At 42.9% G+C, this 7,412-nt stretch overlaps 1 pseudogene; it reads right to left on the reverse strand.

The window, feature by feature from the left end:
• Positions 1-5,488: 5,488 nt before the first annotated feature.
• LOC128334477 (60S ribosomal protein L18a-like) lies at positions 5,489-6,664 on the reverse strand (annotated as a pseudogene).
• Between the last annotated feature and the right edge of the window lie 748 nt (positions 6,665-7,412).

Below are 7,412 nucleotides of genomic sequence, written 5' to 3' on the forward strand. Positions count from 1 at the left end.
TTGTTTTTTCTCTGCGGGAGGTAAGGTTTACCTACCTTCTCCACCCCCGCCCACCCTGGCAATTGTGAGAATCTCCTCAATGTATTGCCATATCACATGGTGTGGCGGTTGGATTAGGACCAGGAAGACCCGAGATCAAATCCCGGTTCGGCCATGAAACTCACTGGGTGATTCTGGGCCAGTCACTTCTTTCTCAACCACATCTACCTCACAGGGTTGTTGTGAGGATAAGCATAACCATGTACACACGGCTCCTTGGAGGAAGAGCGGGATATAAAGGTAAAAAATAAATGAAATGTCAGTAATCATTCAGCTGGACTAGTTTGGCTGACTACCATCTCTCATGTTATTTCTTCCCCATTGCACATTTTGTCAGTTCACTGTGTTTCATATTGTACAACCTTTTCTTGGAATAAGATCCACTACTCCACAAAGACAGACTACAAACAGCAATTAACAGTGTTTTTCCCCCCACGGTTTCATGAAACAAGCTCATTTCCTCTCATATTCAAGTGCCCAACGCTCTAGTTTGAAGTGAAGAATCCTGAGGAGAGAGAGTCATTATTTTAAGAATCAAAGTCTCCCTCAGATTCATCATTTGGAGAAACTTCCGGAACATTCTCAGTCCAGCCCAGCCTTCTGGGACTTCATCTTCATCTTCTGCTTTGTCCTGAGCCATTCATATTTCTTTCAGGTGAAATTTCCTACTGGCATAAACAGCAAAATGCAGATAGCTAGACACAAGCTTTCAACTAAGATTTGTTTTCATTCGGTTGTACATTGAACAATCTTTCATATGTTTGCACTGCTCAAAGTTTTAAAGTTAAATAAGATGAAATGGAATAAATAATCTAAGCAACAGACTCCAAAATTCTAAAAACTGTAACAGTGACCTCTAGTGACTACAGCACTGATTAGGTACAGCATTTTGGTGTGGAACTTCATTTCCTTGTCTGCCTGATGGTTTTAGATCTGCAAAGAAGCCTCCAACCAGTTCATCTGTTATGCTTTATAAATAATGCCTTTCCCCATTTGCTTCCCCTTTGGCTGGAATTCATGATGATCTAATGAATAACTGCTCTGTGGTTAAATATTTTCTGTAATTTAACTACAACGTCAGTGTATCTGTAATATTTGTGTTCTAGCGTACCAAATAAATTGGACTTTATGGACAGGTCTATGGATCCCCCCGCCTCCACATGATTGGTGGCAGAAAGAACTCAGCACTGTGTCTCCCAGTGGCAGAGCATGTGATTGACAGGCGGGCAGAAGGTCACTGGTCCAAAGATGGGGTGACAGACAACAACCTGGATGGCTTTAAGAGGGGTTTTGATAACTTTGTGGTGGACAGGTCAATCAACAGCTACTGGTCTGAGGGCTATAGGCCACCTCCAGTCTCAGTGGCCAATGCCTCTGAATACTAGTTGCAAGGGAGTAACAGCAGGAGAAAGGGTGAGCCCTCAGCTCCTTTCTGCAGGCTTCCAGCAGCATCCGGTGGGCCATTGTGTGAAACAGGATGCGGGACTAGATGGGCCTTGGACCTGATCTAGCAGGACCGTTCTTATGTTCTTAAGATGAGAACCTGGGTAGAGATGATTGTGTGGTAGCAAGGTAGGAGGAAAACCTAGGTAGTTTTTTCTCCTTCCATGCTTCCACACAATCACTTCTACCCAGGTTTTTCTCACTTCCATACAACTGAAAACTGGGGAAACACGCAGCTCCCAAACCCAGGTAGAACACAGTTTTTGATTTTGTGAATGACCTCATAAACAGGAATATTCTCCAACTACTTTCCCCAAAACATTCTTCACTGGGTGAGGGAGGAAAAGAATTCTAATTTCACACATTTCTTTACACATAAATAATTCACATATCTACTGTACAGTTGGCTCCTTAGAGATAACCAGATCTCCGCAATATCTTAAAGAGCATTCTTGCGGGCGGGTGGGTGGGTGGGGGTAGTGAATTGAGAATTTGTTGTTGTTGCTTTGATTTAAAAAAGGGTACACATGCACCTGATAGAATCTATCTAATTTTATAACCATGTTTATGAACAAAAGCATTTTTTTTCAAGATCAGAAAAACAAAGTCTCTCATTGTCTTGACAAATCTTTCTGTAGGCTAGAGTTAGAAAATGTTAATTTGCAATTCTAAAGGTACCTGAGCAAAGGAAAGTTATTTTGCAAACCAAAGGGAAGTGCCATTAAAGGAATTCATTACATCATTGAGTCCCCTTGCTTCTTTCCCTTCATTCTGTGAGGCCTTACTGAATTATGCATTTTGTTCAACTCTGAACATGTAAGGCACCAATCCACTTTGTATGAATCTAAGTATTTCCAGAGTTTGAATCTAATTATGTCCACAGTTGCTGAGCATGTGCAGAGTCATAAACATGTTCATAAAATTGGTTACAAAATTAAGTCGAGTCTATCAGCAACTTGTGAAGTGATTCTCTTGCCCTTTTATAGAAAGCTAGGAACAATCCAAGAATTTCCAATTGTTTCTGTTCCCCTCACTGGTAGCTGGCCACTATTGATTTTCCTTTATTTTCTTCTCCTGAATGAGGATTATGCTGGGAAAAGAAAGGTATTTCTGGAAAGTCAGCTGCTGTAATGAAGGAAAAGACTCCCATGAGAACTTTGGAGAATATTCTAAAAGTTCAGTAGAAATTCCTCAGAATTTCCTGTCCCATATTCTCCTGTTGAGAAATTTTGGATAATATTTTCGGATAATATTTCAGATAATATTTTGTGGGCATATAACATTAATAACATAATTGCAAGCACTCCAGGGTTATTTACTCCATCAATAAATTTATTGCAGTCAAATAGACCAGAAGTAAATATAAAATAATCATAGCCACAACACAACATAAGGCAGCAGAATACCAACAATACAATACATATATCAATCAATCTTTATTGATACAGTCACAGAGCAGCAAACAATCTCAATGCAGGTTGAACAAAAGGGAAAAAAGTGTGTGAACATCATACAAAAAGCAAAATTGGCATCGAAACAATGAGGCTGTTCTCACACACAGGCAAAACCAGGCTAACGAAGCCAAGCCTGGTTTTGTCAGTGCATAAAGACTGCAGGGATCGGGCCTGATCCCGGTGGCACCTCGGCAGCAAACCCACCTCCGGAGTCACCCTCTTGAATGACATTAAGAGAAAGAGTGGGAGCAACACAGATAATACCAATCACATGGGTCTTTACCCTAAGACATATTTCAGATTTTACTAGCTAAAGAGGCTATTCTCATGAGCAGTGGGAACTGGGCTATGGGAGCCCAGCCCAGTTCCCACTATGAGTAAGAACCGCCAGGAGCTGGGCAGCTTGGGTAGCCTGCCGCTTAACCCGAGTTTTGGGCGCAGTAGGTGGGTTAACTGCTCATGTGTTGCCATGGCACGTCTCAGCACCGTGGTGACTCACAAGTAGCCCTCCAAGCGGGAGGCTACAACAAATCTCCCGGCATCAGGGGCTCCCCAGAATGCCACACACACTCATGTGAGTCATTCTGGGACTTCTGGGATCCAGGAGGCCCTCGAACCCCACCGCACCAACTGGCTCCGTGATGGAGCCGGTAATTGTCTGGGCAGCTGATACGGCCACCCAGGTAGGGTTTCCTGCTCATGTGCAGGCAAATGGGTCAAGCCCGCTTTCCCCGCAAACCCCATTTGGGCTATCTGCCTGAGCTCCATTTTGGTTAATAAAATGAGCCACCTCCTTTCACTAAAATTGCTTTACCTAAATATTACATGCAGTCCTACCTTTTAATTATTGTTGTTGTTATTGCTGGTAATTTCCTATTCATTGAGGTCATTCACACAATCAAAAACTGTGTTCTACTGGGTTTGCGAGCTGTGTGTGCTCCCCATTTTCGGTTGTGTGGAAGCAAGGTTGGAGAAAAATCTGGGTAGAAGTGACTGTGGGGAAGAAAACCTGGGTAGATTTTCCTCCAACCTTGCTTCCACACAACCGAAGATTGGGAGCAGACACAACTTCCAAACCTGGTAGAACACAGTTTTTGATTGTGTGAATGATCTCATTGTCATATTTGCAACCTGATTCATAAATTAGTTAAGGATTGAAACAACACAGTCCAACTGAAATCTAGAGAAGTTAGACATTTAATAGACAAGGTTCTGTGTAATATAAATTAACTGCTTTAAATGAAAAGCAGACATCCTTAGCATATTGTTTTAATCCTGGATTTCTTAAATGGATTTCATCATATCTGCCTTATACAACTTCCCATATGCTACTTTTATTTTGAGACAAGGTGTTATTTTCTTGATTACTGGCTGTTATTAATAAAAAAGGGTCCTCAGCATAAAACAAAATATCAATGTCTGTGATAATGATTAATGGCTTGTTTTAAAGTTAGAAGAATTGTAACTTCATTGTCTTCTTGGACACATATTAAAGCCATCTGATTAAGCCTGAAAATGACTGGGCAGATATGAAGTATTACATTTAACATTAGAGGTTAAAATAATGTGACAAGCTGTAGTTAAAACAATTTAAAAGTAATGGGAGAATAAAAAGGTTTTAATTTGGTGGCAAAAAAACAAATCGGCTTCTCTGGGGAGAGAATTCCATAGGTTGGGTTCATAGAAGATTCCAGAGCATCTAGCCTTTAGCATTATGATTCTTGGATAACCTCTTCCCCATATGGTTACTCATAAATGCTAAGATTTGCATCCCATGTTACAAATACTTCACCGCATTCCATTTGGTATCACAACTGTGTTGATTGTGGGTCTAATTCTCACTAAGGTGATGATAGTCCTGTATCATTTCAGACTGCAGGTGGGGGTTCTTGAAATCTTGTGAAATTTCAGTGCTAACCCTATAAATTGCTCTGAAGGAGTGTTTATCTTTGCGAGTGTCATAGTTCCTACTAGAGCAGGAGCAGGGAGTTCACTGGGATGATCCTTGACTGTAATGGATTCAAAATAGGCTGCCACCATCCACTTTATTTTAGTGTGGGACAAGCAACTGTTTTCAGGCCTCCAACGCTGTGTGATTAAGGCAGATTGCAGATGAGGAGTAATGCACATCACCAACAAGGGTATATTATTAGATTAAGAACCAGAGCTAACTTGGCAAAGCAGCACCTTTTAACGTGGTGATTCTCGTTATTTAGCAGGGGGAGAGTAACTGGCCCTCTCCACCCCCAGCACAGTACCTCCAGTGACTGTTGCTGGTGTCTGTCTTATGTTTCTTTTGAAATTGTGAGCCCATTGGGGACATCACGGTCAGCAAGACTGCAGAGAGGTGGGGGAGCTGATTGTGCGGGCTTCCTTTTTTCCTGAAGGACAGCCCACACAGCCAATAGGAGCCAGAGCGAGGGAGGAGCGTCCTTCCTCAACTCTGCTTTGAGGCAAAGGCTAGCTCCATTCCTGGTCTGGATGTAACTTTAAAAATTCCCCCCCAAAAAAGAACGTTATTGAAACCCAGAGCACACAAACTAAGTCTGTATTTAGAAGAATGTGTTTGGTCTCTTGGTGGTGAAGTGTGGCCTATGCTGACACAGATCTCTGTGTGGCAGAAGGAACTTAATTTTGGAATCATGTAACTGCTTGACGGCTGGTCTGCAGCCCTTGCTAGCAGCAATCTCTTCAACCTTCATGATCTGAACTGATGAGCACAGGCCGTATGATGGGCAGCCATATCGTGATAGCACTGTGTAACAGCTCCATCCAATGTCAAACCCCTGTATTCCCTGTACATGTTGTGAGTTCCACTATGGGAATCATAGCATAGCCAGATACCAAAGTTCTTCACCCTCAACGGAGACTTCTCAAAAGCCTGTTCACAGTACACAATTTCCCCAGAAGATTTCTTCATTTTCTTCAGCTGAGAAACAAAGTACCAGAAACGGGACTTTGCAACAACATGATTAGGAGCACTGTTCCCTCTAACAGGGATTCCCAGATGTTGTGGACTACAACTCCCAGAATCCCCAGCTGCAGTGGCCTTTGGCTGGGGATTCTGGGAGTTGTAGTCAACAACATCTGGGAATCCCTGTTAGAGGGAACACTGATTAGGAGTGAAGATGTGCATATGATAAAGAGACAAGGTTGGACACTTAGGAGTGGGGTGGCATCTCCCAACAAATTTGTACTCTATCAGATAAAAAGAACTCAGTGGAAAGGACTGGAAGGTTTGGTGGGTATGGTCTACTCAAGGACTCAGCCCAGATTTCCACTCTCCCTCCTTTTCCTATCCAATAAGGCAACACAGCAGCTCCCGAAGCCTTAATGGTATCCCAGTCTAGATGTAATGACGGCACTGCCAAAGTACAGTTCACAGCAGTGTAACTCACTGCAAACCAAAGGTGAGGCATTAGGGGAGGGAAACCGCAGATCCATTTTTTCTTTTAACTCCCGTTCTTGGCTCCAGATGTTCAGCTAGTGAAATCGGAGGAGCATAGATCTCCAGTTTCTTGTTTCATCTGAATCTGGCCGTAGCCTGCAACTTCCAGAGCCCTTTCTCATGACCAGAGAGAAAGGGGTACCTGGTCTGCTGGGGAGGAAGCCCAAAAGCACTTACCTCCCCGCACATGAGCAGTCGTCCTTCCTTGGATGGGTGGATCGCCCGCCCAGATGAACACCAACTCCTGCTGGTAGTTCTGAGGGTCGGGGTGCCGGGACATGCCACCCTGTGCTGCCCCAGCTGCACGAGTGCACAATACATTATGGGAATCCCCCTCCCCTCCCCGAGTCTGCCAGCCTTGACGCACAGTCTACTTGACACACTATCAAGTAAACAGGATTACAGGAGCGCTTGCTTATTTGTTTGCTTGTTTGTTTGTTCGATTTCTAGACCGCCCTTACAGAATAGCTCATGGTGGTTCACAAATATCATAAAATAGTTAAAATCAATCAATGATCAGGAATGAAAGTTTTAAGATACAATAAAGCAGCTAAAAAATAAAACCATTCAAAACCTTATAAAAACCCGATACAGTCAAAACCCCTTAAAACAATTTAAAAACCCTGGAAGGCCAGGTCGAACAGGTAAGTCTTTAGGACTCTCTTAAATAAATAAATAAATAAATAAATAAATGCCAATAAAGAATTCAGATTACGGATTTTTGCAAGGTGCGCATCCCACAGTCGAGCTGGTGGCAACTTGAGCTGGACCTCCTCAGATGATCTTAGCGTGCGGTGGAGATCAGACGAAAGAAGGCACTCTCTAAGGTAACCTGGACCTAAGCCATTCAGGACTTTAAAGGTAAAAACCAGCACTTTGTATTTTGCCTGGAAACATATTGGCAGCCATTGCAGCTGTTTCAAAACAGGCATAATATGGTCTCTCCAAGTTGCCCCGGAGACCAGCCTGGCTGCCACATTTTGAACTAACTGAAGTTTCGAAACTACGTACAAAGGCAGCCCCACACA

Source organism: Hemicordylus capensis, chromosome 9 (assembly GCF_027244095.1).
Source record: "Hemicordylus capensis ecotype Gifberg chromosome 9, rHemCap1.1.pri, whole genome shotgun sequence".
Taxonomy (NCBI): domain Eukaryota; kingdom Metazoa; phylum Chordata; class Lepidosauria; order Squamata; family Cordylidae; genus Hemicordylus; species Hemicordylus capensis.